This window comes from Narcine bancroftii, chromosome 7 (genome assembly GCF_036971445.1).
Source record: "Narcine bancroftii isolate sNarBan1 chromosome 7, sNarBan1.hap1, whole genome shotgun sequence".
Lineage (NCBI taxonomy): Eukaryota > Metazoa > Chordata > Chondrichthyes > Torpediniformes > Narcinidae > Narcine > Narcine bancroftii.
In genome coordinates, this window is record NC_091475.1 from 72,070,199 (window position 1) to 72,085,471 (window position 15,273).

A 15,273-nucleotide genomic window follows, 5' to 3' on the forward strand; every position below is an offset into this window, starting at 1 on the left:
GTGCGGTACCGGATGTAAACAGCGTCTTCATTGTTGGGGTCTTTCATGGCTTGGTTCAGCATCATGCTGAAGAAGATTGAAAAGAGGGTTGGTGCGAGAACACAGCCTTGCTTCACGCCATTGTTAATGGCTTCACTCTGCTACCATCAGGAAAAAGGTACAGGAGCCCAAAGACAAGCACTCAGTGGCACAAGGACGGCTTCTTCCCCACTGCCATCAGATTCTTAATAATCAATGTCTTACTTTGACATTTCATGCACTATTTTATTTTGTAAGATGGTTTATATGAATGTTTGCACTGTGATGTGGCCACAAAACAATGAATTTCATGACTTGTTCCTGACGATAAATCCTGATTTTGATTCATGCTCATCGAGAAGCATCCAAAGCAGATGTTCTGTTCAGGCCTTTTTTTTGTGGCAAGAGTTGGAAGCTGACAAAGATTCACTGAGGTTGTCAAAGTTTCCTTGTAAAAAGAATAAAATTGCCACCAACTCCTGGCTTAGGATCATTTAAAATGAAAATGAGTCTTTTTGGACGGCATCGAGAGCCTTGATTCTATCCATTGGAAGCACACAGATGCCTCATGTGATAAACAGAAGGTTATCCCAATGTATCCACCCACTCATTGCATCACACAGCATTCTGTCTGGAGTCTGAAGGGACTTCACAGCCATCATTAGTCCATGAAGAGTCTGCTCTACCAGAAGGTGTTTCTCTGAAGGGCTGTCCAGGAGAAGAGCTTTCTTGTTCATTCTGACATTTTCATTGAAGTGTAATTGTTGAGAAAGTAACATTCTAGCCATTTGGATCTACTTGCAAAGGGGCTCAAATTCAAAATTACAGGGTTGATACTTTGTCTCTTGGGGTAAATAATGTTATGGGGGGGGGGGGGCTCTGGTAAAGGTCTCCAGAATTATGGAGGATGCAGATGCAGAGAGGATACTTGTGGGAAAGCATCGAATTAGAGGCAAGTACTGCAAGCGAGTCATCTCAAGATCCAATAGGAAATCACAAGAAAGGAATATAGGGAAATACATGATGGGGAGTATGGGGTGTGGGTTGAGAGCAACATAAATGCTGGCATGTCTTGATGGGGGCCATATGGCTTGTATCTTTGCGGAAGATCCTAGCAGATAGTATAGAATGAACAAACTCCTGACCTTGTGGCAAAAAGAAAGATGGACTTGTAGCGGCAGCTACACTGCTACTGAAAGAACACACAACCAGATGGGTTGAGCACAGTGAGCAGAAAAACTGTATTTTTGCTGGCTGCCAGGCTGGACTTATACTTCTAGCCCGGACCTGGCTGAGAACCGTGCTAGGGGCGCCAACGTCACTCGGGCATCATGTGGTCCCCCAGAGCGGGCTTCTGAGCCCCGTGCTGAGAAGAAGGGGAAACCCCCGATGGCACCATTTTGGCCAGCTGCCCCGCCGCGTGGATTACAATTGGGGCTGCTTCGCCTGCCTAGTGACATGCCACCACACAGCCCCACCCAGAACCGGCACCAATGTCCTTTTTAGCTGGGCAGCCTCACTTCTTGGGCTGGGCCACAATCACTGGTTTGGTGGTGTCGAGGTGAGCTGGCTTCAGCCTGTCCACAGTAAACAGCTCCCACCTGTTGCCGATGTCCAGCGTGAACATAGACCCTGAACGCTGGACAACCCTGTATGGCCCCTCATAAGGTCTCTGCAGAGGTGCCGTGGGTGGGCCCCGCGAATAAAAACATACTCTGCAGAGTGCAGCTCGCTGGGGATGTAAGATGGCCGTGTGTCATGTCTGGGCAGTGGTGGGGGTGTGAAGGAGTCCAAGTGGGATCAGAGGTGGGGAAGTAGCTCGTGCAGCGACCTCTGGGGGTTGTGAGGCGCATTGATGAATTCACCAGGCAGTCCCAGCTCAGCTGATGACGCCTGCAGATCCTGCTTGGGCGTGGAGCAGATACCCAGGAGCACCCAAGGCAGTTCATCCACCCAGTCAGGACTGGTGAGTCAGGCCATAAGTGCCAACTTAAGGTGCCGGTGCAGACGCTCGACAAGCCCATTGACCTGTGGGTGATAGGCCGTGGTGTGGTGTAGCTCTCTCCCCAACCTGTTGGTGAGCTGTGCCCAGAGCGCAGAGGTGAACTGGGCACCCCGATCACTGGTGAGGTGATTCAGAATGCCGAACTGGGCGATCCAACCATGCAACAGTGCTTAGGAGCAGGAGTCCATGGAGGCATCTGGCATCGGGATCGCCTCGGGCCAACGAGTGGTGCGGTCTACCTCCGTGAACAGGTAATGGTTGCCACAGGAAACTGGTAAGGGCCCAACTATGTCCACATAAATGTGGCTGAACCATTCCTGGACGTGCTCGAACTCTTGCACTGGCGCCCTGGTGTGCTTGTGCACCTTGGACATCTGGAAATGGGTGCATGTTCTGGCCCAGCCTACGATCTGCTTCCACAGCCCATGCCAGACGAACCACTTTGCCACCATGGACCTGATGGATGGGTGTGAAAGGTCGTAGATGTGATGGAAGACTTGCCTGCACCACTGCTGGGAATCACTGGCTGCGGGGTACCCATAGAGACATCACACAGGATGGTGCCTTTGCCGCTAGGAGTTGGGAGGTCTCAGAACCGCAGGCCTGTGATGGTAGTCCTGAAGGCTCGCATCTCCTCATCGGACTTCTGGTCCCAGGCAAGCTTGTCGAAGTCAAGGCTGGGTGTCAGCATGCAGATGGCCGGTCATGAGAGTGCAACGGTGACCATGTTGTCCTTCCCCGCCTTGTGCTGAATATCGGTGGTAAACTCCGACACGAAGGAGAGGTGACGCTGCTGGCGGGCCGACCAGGGATCCTTTGCCATTGCGAGTGCCTGACTGAGGGGTTTATGGTCAGTGAAGATGGAAAAAGTCCTCCTCTCCAAGAAATAGTGGAAATGCCACACCGCCAGGTACATGCCCAGTAACTCACGGTTGAAGGTGCTATACTTGCGCTCTGGTGGGCGGAGAAGCCGGCTGAAGAATGCCAGCGGCTTCCATTGTCCATTCACCTGCTGCTCCAGGACGACGCAGACAGCTGTGGCAGAGGCATCGATGGAGAGCGCCATATGCAGGTTGGTGTGCAGGTGGGCGAGCATGGTAGCCTTCGCGAGGGCACCCTTGGTGGCCTTGAATGCATTGCAGGCCTCTGGGGTCCAGGTGAGCGTTTTGTGCTTGGCTGTGATGAGGGCGAATAACGGCTGCATGATGCGCGTGGCACCTGGGATGAATCGGTTATAGAAGTTGACCATACCTGCGAACCTGCAGCCCCTTGAGGTTGTCCGGGCGTGGGAACTCCTTGATAGCGGCGAGCTTCATAGTGGCGGGTGTGGCTCCTTTGGCTGTGATGGTTTGGCCAAAGAACTGCATGGACTCTTTCCCAAACTGGCACTTGGCTGGGTTGATGGTGAGGCTGAAGTCGGCGCATAGGTGGGCCTTGTTTTGCGCCCGATCCCTGCTGGCATCGAGAATGTTGTCTAAGTAAATGAAGACAAAATCCAGGTCCCTGCCCACTGAGTCCATGAGGCGCTGGAAGGTCTGAGCAGAGTTCTTTAGCCTGAAGAATTTGAACAAGCCGAAGCGGGTGATAATGGCCGTCTTGGGCATATCCTCAGGGTGCACCGGGACTTGGTGATACCCGCGCACCAGGTCAACCTTGGAGAAAACCCTCGCACCATGCAGGTTGGCCGTAAAGTCCTGGATGTGAGGGATGGGGTAATGGTCAAGAACTGTCACCTCATTGAGTTGTTGATAGTCTCTGCAGGGGCACCAGCCACCGGAGGCTTTCTGGACCAGTTGGAGCGGCGAGGCCCACGAGCTGTCGGAGCGCCGAATGATCCCCAGCTCCAGAAGATGTGAAAACTCTTCCTTCGCCACCTGGAGCTTGTCAGGCGGGAGCCGGCGTGCTTTGGCATGAACTGGTGGACTGTGGGCGGGGATGTGGTGGAACACCCCATGGTGCGGTGAGGCAGCGGAGAACTGTGGCCTGAGGAGGGCCAGAAACTAGTCCAGGGTTTGCTGGAACTCATCTCTGGGCCTGCTGATCGTGGCTATCTGCGGCTGCTCTGTGCAGGAGGCATCGAGGCAAATGGCCTGGAAAGTCTGGGTGTCTACCAGGCACCTACCTCGAATGTCCACCAGGAGGAAGGAAGAAGATGGCACCCAGGATGGCGGTTGGAAGGGACGAGACGGTGGACCCTCACAAGAACTTTCGCCGGCCGATCTAGAAATGGACTGTCTTGTTCCCATACGTCCAGATTTCTCTTTCGTTGGCCGCACGGAGGGGAGGTCCTCGAAGTCAGTTCCTGGACTCGATGGCCGTGGCTGGGATGATGCTGAATTGGGCCCCAGTGTTGACGAGGAAGTGCCGGCTGCTGACTGAGTCCCGCAGGTAGAGGAGGCTCTGTCCTTGGCCAGCCGTCGCATCGATTAACAGTTTCCCTGGAACAAGCAGGGCTGACGATACTTCTGAGCCTTGGCTCCCCAGCACTGATGGTAGAAGCAGAGGCACGGAGTGAATGCCCTGCAGGGGCCGGGTGTTCCACCACAGTGCTAGGAGCAGGCTTGGCATGGACCTGCTGGATCGCCAAGCCCTCTGGAAATCGTTCGAGCCATAGCACTTCTGAGCAACCTTCCTCAGATCGGTAATGCTCTCTTGGGCCCGTAACGGCAGGATGTCATAGGGCAGATGGTCGAGGAAAATTCGCTGAAAGAGTGGGCAGTTATGTGATCACCCATGAGCGCAAGCATCTCGTTCATCAGCTCCACCGGAGACCTGTCCCCCAAGGTGTCATAGTGCAGCATCCGAGTGGCACGCTGACGCCTGGATCGCTTGATGGTCCTGTATTTGTCTTCGGCAGGCGGGTGCTGAACGAGGAGCAGCACACGTTTGGCAGTGGCCTGGTCCAGAGTGGTGACCACATGTTAGAATTTGGTCATGTTGGACGAAATCTGGCGGAGGTGAAACTGAGCCTCTGTATGGCCGAATTAGGTCTCTGGCTCCTAAATCCAGAAGTCAGGCAGTTTGACGGCTATAGCACTGATCCCAGGTTCACTCATGTTGGGTTCAAAGATGTTTGAACTAGTCGGGGTCACCAATTGTAGCGGCAGCTACACTGCTATTGAAAGAACAGACAACCAGACGGGTTGAGCTCAGTGAGCAGAAAAACTGGTTTATTACTGGCTGCCGGACTGGACTTATACTCCCAGCCTGGACCTGGCTGAGAACCGTGCTGGGGGGCGCTGACGTCACTCGGGCACCACGTGGTCCCCCATCGTGGGCTTCTGAGCCCGGTGCTGAAAAGAAGAGGAAACCCCTGGCGGTTCATCTGTCTGGTGGCATGCCGCCACAGACTTCCATTTACATCAACATAATGCCTTTCAAGGCACTTTTGAGGTATCACAGGCAAGTAAGTACTGTTGTACAATCACCAGAGAAAAGTGTGCACATCTATCTCCTGCAAAAAAAAGCATCTTGATAATAGTTAATATGACAAAAGGCAAACAAATCTATGTTAGTGATGATCGTTGGGAATACATTTTGTAAAGGACATTATGGATAATGCCCGTTCCTTTTCAAAGTAATATCATGGGAACTCTGATATCCAACTGGGAGATGGCGCCTCTTCCAGTGCAATGGAGTTTCACTATTGTTCTGGAACTTCAGCTGAGATTTTTTATTTTGTTTAGACTTTGGAGCACGACTTAAACCCATTACTTTGTGACTCAAGTCTGAGGGGGCTGCCAACTGAGTCAAGCTGACACTGGCAACCACCCTGAAACCATTCTGATATTTTAATCTCCAATTTCTGAGCACAGTCATTCCATTAGCTAGATCTCATTAACTTTGCACTGCAGCTTGCTACGGGACAATGGGCCAAGTTGATGTGCTGCCACTGCTGGGTGGCAAGATCACTCCTGTAATCAGTCATCATACCACTGGTTCATTCCCAGAGCTCACTGTGATTCAATGTACTGGAGGAGTCAACTTGGGATGAATGTTTGCATTAGTATGATCAGTATTAATAGTGCTGGTTGATCACAGTTCGAACACTGTGGTTAATCTTGACCTCCAGTGTTGTCTGTGTGAAGTTTACATGTTCTTCCTATGACTGTATGTGTTTCCTCTCACATGCCAAAGTTGGTAGGTTAAACAGCTATTGTAAACTGAATAAACAAATAAGGGGTTTTAAATCTAAATTTAAAAAAATATTTACAACATGGTCTAAGTTGATTCCCCCCATTGAAACCATGCTGCCCAATTCACCTACAACCTTGTACATTTTTTTTGGAGGGCAGGAGGAAAGCAGAGCTCCTAAAGGAAAACCCACACAAGCCACGGGGAGAACGGACAGACTACTTAAAGACAACACCAGATTTGAGCCCGTGTTGCTGGCACTGTAATATGCTAACCGTGCCATCCTATGTATTGTTAAATACATCAGTAAAGTATACAGATGCATTGAAAGTGCAAGTTGTTGCAGTTTGCCAAGTGCCTCTATCTTGCAGGCAAGTCGATGTGAATGTGAAGTGAGTGACAAAAGCGAGATTGCTGTAACATTAGTGGATATTGGCAGTGTGTTGTGAGTGAGCTGAGGACTCTTTCACTCCATTTGTTTTGTATGGTAGAAATAAAGTCAGGACAGCAAAGTGAAATGAGTTGCTGGAGGAACTCAACGGGTCACGTAAACTCGAAAAACAGTCCTGATCCAAAATGTTGGGTGACCCGTTGAGTTCCTGCAGCAGCTCGCTGTTTGCACCAGGTTCCGGCATCTGCAATCTTTGTGTTTCTATAACATCAGCTCACATGCCTGAGAGCTATCATGTGGGCTCTCAACATTTGAAAAAGTTTCTGGGGAGACTCAAAACAGTGACATATGCTGCATTGAATAAGAAGTTCATTATTATCATCTGAAAGCACATACACTGTACAACAGGACCAACTAGTGTCTCTCTGTACCACGGTTTGCCCGCTTACACACATAAGACTCAGCACATGATAATCACAAATATAGTAAAGAAATAATTTTAAATAAATATTTTGTTTGCTGTGTAGGATATAATGTCAGGTGAAATTGCCTTGGACACATGATGCACAAAGAGAATCATGAATACTGGGCCTTCAACAGATATTTTTCTCAAGATTGCACAAGAACTACAGACTTTAAAAACATGACCACATGCTGAGGAGGGAGTTCTTAAGGCAGCGGTTTTCAATCGAAATCCACGTTTCGAGTACAGGATGGCTGATCAAGCAGATTTTGCTCTGAGAGGTAGAGTGGTGCAGCAGTTAGTCTTGCTGTCTTGCAGCTTCAGGGGCCCAGGCTCATTCTGGCCCTTGGGTTCTGCCTGCTTGGTGTTTGCACACTCTTTTCTCTGACAGTTTGGGTACCCACTGATGTCTCCGGTTTAGTCCCACATCATTCAGTCATTCTTGTTTGTTGTATATTGCCCTGGAGTATCAGAAGTGACAACAAACATCAAAAGGCCATTGGAGAGGCACAGGTAAAATCTTGAGGAAATGAAGAGGAGCTGGAAAGACACAATAGGTCATGCGGCATCTGTGAAGAGAAACGGATAGTTAGCGTTTCAGATCATGACCCTTGAAAGAATATTTTGTAGGGTCTCAGTGAAATAAGGAGAGAGAAATGAGACCAATTGGATTGCATGACCGGGAGTCAGCATAGACCAGATGAACCAAATGTCTTTCTGCATTGGAAAAGATAAAATGGTGGATTTCAGAGGGCAGCATGCCTCATAAGCCATTATGCTGCAGGAGAGAGGCACTGGGGGTTAGGATCAAGTGGGATTCCCTTCTTACACATTTCTCACATCAGAAGAAGCAGCCTTGTGACATCCGGCCCAACACTGGTGATTGGATAGTCACCTTCCATGCTGCAGATTATAAAAGGACTTCAAAAAGGAACAAATCCTTCAACTGGTTTCCAAACAGGTCTTTATCTTCTATTGAATTTACCTTTGAAGTCCATGTATTTTCTGAACTGTATATACATGTATGATTAAACATCAAACCCACTGTCCCATGTCACTATAGTGGATCCAGTGTCTTCCATTCCTGAGTGTGTCACACGCAAGAATATGATGCAATTTGAGTCTGGTGCCCAAAATGATGTAATAGCAGCCAATAAGTGATCTTTCACCTCAAAATATGCATTGCATGTAAAACATGCGATGTACAATGCAGCTTCTAAACCAAACAATTTTATTCATTCATTTTATTTGCTGTTCCATTCATCAATGTGTTGCACAACTCTGATTACCATTGCAGATATTCAAAGATTATTTCTGTTTTACTGTCTCCCTACAAGCTCTTTATTGGAATATGGGCTGCATTTAATTCAGTCTGTGTACTGGAATACTGACATTAATTAAATTAATGCTTTTATTTTAGAATGCTTTGATTTTATTATTTGCTTGGCTTTATTTTGGCTTAATATTTTCTATTTTTCAGTAGATGGTACTAAATGAGATACTTGCTATAAAAAAACCTAAACAGAGTCGATGGTAATAAGGAGATAAGGTTTACTTTCCTCATATGTTCGTGAATAACTAACTATACATTAACAAGCCCAGAGGACCCCAAAACCCTGCTACAATAGATATTCACCAAGACAATGGCTATTTAAACAAAGGTTACTTTTAATTATCTTTAAACACAAAAAGGATCAAACTTTAATTTATTACTATTAACTAATCTAACTTAACCCCCTTCTAATTCTAAGTGCACGTGTATGTAATGTGTGTGTAAGTTCAGAAAAGTTCTTTGATTCATAGTCCAATCTCACTTCTCATTCCTCCAAGTTCACTGGTTACAGGCAATTCTTATACTGTGCAAAAAATGTAACATTGATGAAGTTCACCGGGCTTTGGTGCTTGAAAGGTAAATGGTTACCGCTCAGGAAGGTTCTTGTCAGTTTTTAGAGAGAGATTTGTTGTTTCTGGACACAACCTGATCCCTTTTAATCAGCCACATCAATGTCTTGCCAAAGAAACTTGCCCCTTCAGTGTTTTACAGATAATAACTTCTTTCTTTCAGGTCACCTCAGAGTTCCTTTTTGTTTCTCTTATTTCAAGTGAAACATTAGACAGCCAGTCCTCTCCTCTTGCATGAACCACAAGGGGTTTGACCAGGCTGAACTAAGCACTCACAACCCATCTTACAAATGGGCTTTTCCACAAGTTTGCCAGCTTGTCCTGTTCCAGTCCCAGATGCTGCTGCTGACTGTAAAACTGCAGAAGTGATCTCTCTCTCTTTCTCTGTGAGAAAAAGCCCATTTTACTCTCTCTGCTGCAAAACCACATGTCCCTCTTAGAACAGCAAGTTCCACTCCAGACAGTCTGTGGCTCCAACAAGTTCTTTCATCTGTTGCCTTTTTGTAAAGTCTCTTGGGAACTCTCCAAAATTTTGCAAAGGCTCGTGGCATGAGAAGAGCTCCAGTATTTTAAATAAGATCTGTTTTAAAGTGTTTGTATGTGAACTGCACTAGAAAACCTGTCCCAATATATCTCCCAAAAACATATCTATAATCTGTCACAAAGCAAATAATACATGATTGTAATATTTATACAGGGTACAATCTTTAGAATTATTTCAACTGACAATCTCCTGGGGAACAAGGCAATCTCTTGTTTTAATGAAAAGTTCTGACCTGAAATGATAATCATTAATTTTTCTCCCACAGATACCTCTCCTCCCGTTGAGTACCTCCAGCAGATTGCTTTTCTGTTCCTGAGTAATTTCATGGCAAATTATTTTGTGGATAGCTGTGGTAGACCCTGACCCACCTTGGGTATGTAAGACCAGCATACTTGCTTGAACAAAGTGAGGCTATGTGACTTCTGAAGTGTTTAGTAATTGTGGAGAATACAGGGATTCTGACTGATATTTGAAAGAAACCCATCCAACTGCACTCCTGCTGCTTTGCTTCCCAATTGGGTCAGCATAATGGGAACCCAATACCCACTGTTAATCTTGCACAGGCCTTTACAGAAATTTTAGATCCACTTACATGCGTTGATGAATCACTTCAATGTTTAGCAAATGCTGAATAACAATATCTTGCTAACATTGGAGGTGTGAGCTACAGACTGCAGCTGGTTGTGTGCATACTTTACTCTCTGAGGCCCTGACTTGCTAAGTCCTCCTCACCCTGAAAGCACAGTTGCCTTCTGTCTGTCACAATCAAGGCAAAGACATTTCCGAACTAGTAATTATAGAATAGATCCAGCTCTGAGAGCTGTTGCAGCTGCCAGACCAGACTCCTTGCTGAGAACAGTATGTTAATTTATCTCACTGAATTTACCAGAACGATATTTGTAGGCTTCTTACATGTAGCATGCAATACCAATTTTCCATGCCAACTTTGAAAACAGAGTTCATGCAGTGTGGATAATTTGAGTTCCTAATTTCCTGAGATAACTCGCCTGTTGGATTTATGCATTACATGTACATTTTAAGGTCTGCTTTGCAAGTTTAAGGATTCCTATTAAAATTCTGTTTGAAATCACACGTTGGTAGTACTGCTCCTACACAGTTCCGTTGACCCAGGTGTAATTCTGACCTTTGGTGCTCTCTGTATGGAATATGTACCTTCTCCCAGATTTCCTCCAAGTGTTCAGGATCCAAGAAGATGGGAAAATAGGAGCAGGAGTTGGCCTTAAGGCCCCTCCAGCCTGCCTAGGCTGATCTATGTGGGCTTGCTGCATTTGCTCAACACAGCCCCCAATTCTTCGATTTGTCTGTCTCCACCTGAAAATATCCAATTATCTGGCCCCCACCACTCTCCAGGACAGAAAGTTCTGGAGATTCACGATCAACTGAGAGAAGATATTTCTACAAATCTCAATGTTAAATGATTGCCCCTTATTTTGTCACTCTGTCCCCTTGTTCATAACTCTCCCATGCTGCAAATACACGTGGGTTGGTAAATTAATTGGCTGCCATCCTTAATGTGCAGATAAATCTGAAATAGTCAATTAACGAAGGATTAATATGGATTAATATAATATTAATATAGGTGCCCAATGGTTGACATGGATTCTGCACTATGTCATGACTCTGCCCTGGTGACAAGTCCCATTGAAACCAAATGGCAAGCAAAGACTGAAAGGCCAAGAAAGAGACATTTCATAGGAGAAATGGGAGATAGAAGGGTTGTGGTTTCGGGATGGAATTTCAGATTTACAATCTTGGTGAGCTGCAGCTGGAATTGGAGTAAAGGTTGGAAATAATGGCAGAGAGGGAAAGCCAGTTTTGGAAACAAGGAAGGGAATGTGAAAATCAAGGCATCTGTAATATATTAGGCATTCAGCACAGTTTTTGCAATGAAATCTTAATTCAAGTCCTCAGCTTTTATTTCACTGTTTTATTTCTAAATGCTCTGTTCACAAATTCTACTTGCATGCTTAATAATAAACACCCATTTTGTAAACTTGTCATGCATTCCTTACTTGGTCTGGGACCTGCAGATCCTTCACTGGACCACTAAGACACAAGACAGTCTGCATATCTGGAATCTGGAACCAAATGCATCTGAAACTCAGCAGAGTGGGAGAAAGAAAGGTCGACATTTCCAAGTCTAGTTGAAAGGTTTCAGACCTGAAATATCAACTATTCTAATTCACCCACTGATGTTGCTGCACCTGTTGAGACCTCCAGCATAGAAAAACTGAGTCCAATTTTAGCTTACTGATGTCCAAATTAAAAATAAACGCTATACACTTCTTAAATCCATGCAAAATCAAAGTCTTGCAGAAAAATAAAGACAAGAGTAATGATTCTTTTGCACAATGCAATCAAAATCTCAAACCTGATTGAGGTGGCACGGTTGATATAGTGGTTGGCCAGCAATCGGGACCGGGGTTCGAATCCTGTGCTGTCTGTAAGGAGTTTGTGTGTTCTCCCCGTGTCTGCGTGGGTTTTCCCCGGGGGCTCTGATTTCCTCCAACCATTCAAAACATACTGGGGGGAGGGTGTTGCAGGTTAATTGGGCAGCACTGACGTGGGCCAAAATGGCCTATTTGTCTAAAATAACAAAAAAATAATAATTTTAAATTTTAAATTCTGGTGTTTCTCCTTCCGCAGGTCACATGCTTTCACAGATACAATGGTCCTCACACAGATGCTTTTCATTGGAGCTCTCAGCTTGATGCCAATTGTATAATTGCATTCAAAATTTGTGATTGACATTGGACACCCACACTGAAGAAGTCCTTACCTGGACAATTGAGCTACTAGTTAAAAGGATAGATCTAACTGCTCCACAGGGCAGCACAATTAAGGCAGCAGCTAGGAAAACATTATTACAGTGCCATTGGGTTTGAATTCACTGTAAAGAGTTTTTATGTCCTTACCCCATCCACATTGGTTTCCTTCGGGTGCTTCAGTTCTCTCCCACATTTTGCAGACATTTAGGGTTAGTAGGTTAGTTGGCCTGTTCCTGTGATGCAGGCGAACATTTTGGAAGAAGTTCTCCCAACTCCCTCTCCTTTACCACAATGCTAGAGGGATAGGAATAGCCAATTTGGAAAAAAAAAACATTTAATTGGAGTGGAGGAAAATATGATACTGTAAGGCAGGGGCATGGGAGCATAAATTGGGAGCAGACGTACTTGGGGAAAAGGACCACAGAAATGTAGCAAATATTCATGGGAATATAGCACTCTGCACAAGTATATTCCACTGAAGCAGGGAAACAATGGTGCGGTGAAAGAGCCACAGTGTGGCCAGCATGTAGAAAAATCTAGTTCAAATGAAAAGAAAAGCTTACGAGAGGTTTAAGGAACTGAAGGAGCTCTAGAGAATTACAAGATTGCCAGGAAAGAGATTAAAAAGTGACTAAGTAAAGCTAAAAGGGGCCATGAGAAGGCCTTGGTGAGCAGGATTAAAAAAACATTTACAAGTATGTGAACAACAAGAGAATGAGTCATGGGAGGATAGGACTGATCAGAGCTGATGGTGGAAACGTGTGCATGGAATCAGATGAATACTTTTCTTCAGTATTCATCAGAGAAAAGGATCTTGGCAATTCTGAGGATGATTGGGGTGGACTGAGGGACTAGGGCACATTGACACAGAGAAAGAGGATGTGTTGGAGCTCTTGAAAAGCACGGTTAGATAATTTGCCAGTACCAGATAAGATTTACCCAAGGCCACTGTGGCAGGTGACAGAGGAGATTTCTGAGCCACTGGTGATGGATGATCTTTGCAACATCACTGGGCACAGAAGTACTGGAGGATTGGAGGTTAGCAAGAAAGAGAGCAGGGATAACCAGGAAATTAGAGATCAGCGAGTCTTTCTTCAGCCATTGGAGAAAATCCTGAGAGACAGGACTTACAAGCAGTTAGAGAGTCTGATTAGAAATAAGCAGCATGGCATTGTCAGGTGAAGGTCGTGTCACACAAGCCTGAATGAATTCTTTGAGGATGCACATTCATGAAGGTGGAATGGTAGATGTAGTGTATGTCGATTTTAGTAAGGCATTTGATAAGGTGCCATTCAGAAGGTAAGGAGGCACAGAATCCATGGAGTCCTGGCTTTGTGAATGCAGAATTGGCTTGCCCAGAGAAGGTGGTTGTGGATGGTTGGTATTCTGCATGGAGGCAAGTGACCTGTGGTGTTCCACAGGGATCTCTTCTGGGACCACTCCACCATGAATTTCATAAGCGACCTAGATGAAAAAGTGGAAGGGTAGGTTAGATGTCACAAAGGTTGGTATTGTTGTCGATGATCTGGGGGAGGGGGGGGGGTGGGGTTTGCCAGAGGTTACAAGCTGAGAAGTGATAGATGGAGATCAACCCAGAAAAGTGTGAAGTGGTTCATTTCAGTGGGTCAAATTTAACGGCAGAATACAATGTTAATGTAAGGCCTCGGAGCAGTGTGGAAGAACAAAAAGATCTTGGAGACATTTGAAGTTGCTGCATGTGTTAATGGTGTTGTTAAGAAGACATATGGTTTGTTGGCCTTCATTAACCATGGAAACAAGTTCAAGAGCCGTGGGATCAAGTTTAAGAGCCACAAGTTAATGTTGCAGCAATATAAGACTTTAGTTAGACCCCACTGGGAATATTATGTTCCGTTCTGGTCACCTCACTTCAGCAAGGACGTAGATGGTCTAGAGAGGGTGATTTACAATGATACAGCCTGGGTTGGAGAACATGCCTTGTAGAGGAGAGTTTGATTGAATGTGGCCTTTTCTCATTAGAGAGATGGAGGATACAAATAGTTTAATTTAAATTAAATGCTGGACATTCAGGGGCATCATTCATTGTACAGTTGGCCCATTTGAAGCATTTTGATTGATGTTTATTTCCACCATTCTCCCAGCCACAGTCGATCTCTTTAAGGTCATGATTTGTGTGTTCCCCTGATCACCTGTACATGCTCACCACTCCCGTAGGCAAGTAACCTATCCAACTTTGTCCTCTTACTTCTGATAGACACAGGTAACCTCACACACCTTCTTCATTCCAAATGACTTCTCACACTATCTCATGTAACCTAGCTTCTTTCCCCTCCACCAACCTGTAATGGCACATCAGCTCACACTCTTCCCATAATAACCATGTTGGGGGTAATGTATGAGCCCGTACTACCATCGGAGGACCCCGAATCTCCATGTGATGGATTACTGTATGTTTGATGTCTGAATAATGATACAATGGGGGTCACTAGGTGAGGGTAACACTTGAGCAAGGGTTGGAAAGGGGAGGAACCAGGTTGGCAACATTAAAGGGACAACAGATCACAAGATTACAAGATAAAGGAACAGTCCATTTGGCCCATTGAGTCTGCTCCACAAATCCACCCTGAGTTAAACTGTTCTCATTTCTAGTTCCAGTTTCTTGCTTTTTTCCCATATCCCTCAATATCTTGACTAATTAGATATTTATCAATCTCCCCCTTCAACTCCCCCAATGATCCGGCCTCCACAGTTCTTTGTGGCAACAAATTCCACAAATCCATGACCCTCTGGCTAAAGAAATTTCTCCTCATCTCTGTTGTAAATTGGTACCTCCTAATTCTAAGACTGTGGCCTCTTGTCCTGGATTCACCCACTGAGGGAAGCATTTTATTCACATCTACTCTGTCCAATCCTTTCAGCATTTGAAATGTTTCAGAGATCCCCTCTCACTCTTCTATACTCCAATGAATACAGTCCAAAAGCCTCTAAATGTTCCTCATATGTTAGCCCTTGCTTTCCAGGAACCATCCTGGAAAATCTTCTCTGTAC

General features: G+C 45.8%; 1 long non-coding RNA gene across 2 annotated transcripts in view; it reads left to right on the forward strand.

The window, feature by feature from the left end:
• The window catches only part of LOC138739875 (uncharacterized), an 86,668-nt gene that overhangs the window by 53,350 nt on the left and 18,045 nt on the right, over positions 1-15,273 (forward strand). The window contains exon 3 of one of the 2 annotated variants that reach the window (XR_011342509.1): positions 9,723-11,453. The exons of the other annotated variant lie outside the window; for it this stretch is intronic. This is a non-coding gene — a long non-coding RNA (uncharacterized lncRNA). Of the gene's footprint in view, positions 1-9,722; positions 11,454-15,273 lie in introns of those variants that run through there. 2 annotated transcript variants of the gene reach the window in all.